This window comes from Propithecus coquereli, unplaced genomic scaffold, assembly GCF_000956105.1.
Source record: "Propithecus coquereli isolate 6110/MARCELLA unplaced genomic scaffold, Pcoq_1.0 Scaffold581, whole genome shotgun sequence".
Taxonomy (NCBI): Eukaryota; Metazoa; Chordata; class Mammalia; order Primates; family Indriidae; genus Propithecus; species Propithecus coquereli.
In genome coordinates this window covers 638,274-639,750 of record NW_012151741.1, presented here as the reverse complement: position 1 = coordinate 639,750, position 1,477 = coordinate 638,274, and positions in this window count along the sequence as shown.

Sequence of the window (1,477 nt, the reverse complement as noted above, 5' to 3'; positions counted from 1 at the left end):
TATGTGTGTGTGTGTGTGTGTGTGTGTGTCTGTGTGTATACACACAGACACACACACACGCACGCACGCACACAATCTCCCCTGAAACTGTATCCAAAGGCCTGCTTTAATAAGATTTGGGATTTAAATGTATACGGTCTGGAAAGTTAATACAAAAAGTGTTTTCCAAGGTGATAATGATTTTAAGAAGCCTGGCAGTTGCAAACCCAAAACTTCTCTGTAAAGATAAATCATCAAGCTGTCTCCAGTATTCTAGCAGATAAGGCCAGCTAAACATGATTTCCCCATCCAAAATTATAAAACACATAAGGAAAAAACCCACAATCAGCCGGAGCCGAAAGAAAACAAATGAATGGCAGAAATATACTCCTAATAACATACATTCAAAGGAAAGACTCAGTTATGTCATGTAATAATATTTAAAATGATAGCAGAGAGAAAATAAAAAATTAAACAGATGGAAAAGAAGATATTGTCCAAAACACCAGGCGGTTTGGAATAAAAAACAAATAGAATTGTGAGGAAAAAAAATATAATGAGTAATAAAACAAATTAAAGGTAAGGAATAGGTTAAAAACAGATTGGAAAGAATCTTAATGAAGTAGAGTATACATCTGGAGAAATTATTCAAAATTCAGAATAAGGAAAAAATAGGAAATGGGAAGAAAAAAAAGCAACATGGAACATAAAATGGAAGAACCAACGTATATCTAATTAGGCATAAAAGAAGAGAGAAAAGGAAAATGGGGAAAGGCAACATTCATAGTGAAATTGCCAAGAATATTCAAGAAACAATGGAAGTCGTGATTCCACAGGGTCAAGAAGTCCAGGGCATGTCAACGTGGATTTGCAAAATCAAATTCTTTCTACCCTCTAAATACCTTGTAGCAAAAGTGCTGATCACTGATGACAAAGGGAAGATCGTAAAGACAACCAAAGAGAAAAAGAACAATTTTTAATGAACAAATGACAATTAAAATTATACTAGATTTTTTCAACAGCAACATTGAAACCATAAAACAGTACACTAATATTTTCAAAATCCAAAAATGAAATAACCACTACATTAGTATTTTATATCTAGCTAAATTATCATAAAATGGAGATTAAATAAAGACATTTTGAGGGGAAAAGAGGAGAATTTAGAATGACCGAACCTACAAAATTTAGGACAAAAAATATTGAACCCAAAATAAAGGACTGAAAAGCAATAAAGAAAAGAAAAATAATTGGTAATTATGAATGTATACATGCATTGAATGTGTTTAAACATACACAGTAACTAGAGAACTATAAACGTATAATAGCAATAAATACTGGATTTTAAAAAACATTAGAAAGCAAGGATAATCTCAGTTAGAGAATTTAAAAGTCCTTGTACTGTTCAAGAGGCCTATTAGCTTGTACTTTGTTATCTCTTTATATCAATATTTCAAGGATAATCAAATAGAAGAATAGAAATACATAACCTCTTTAA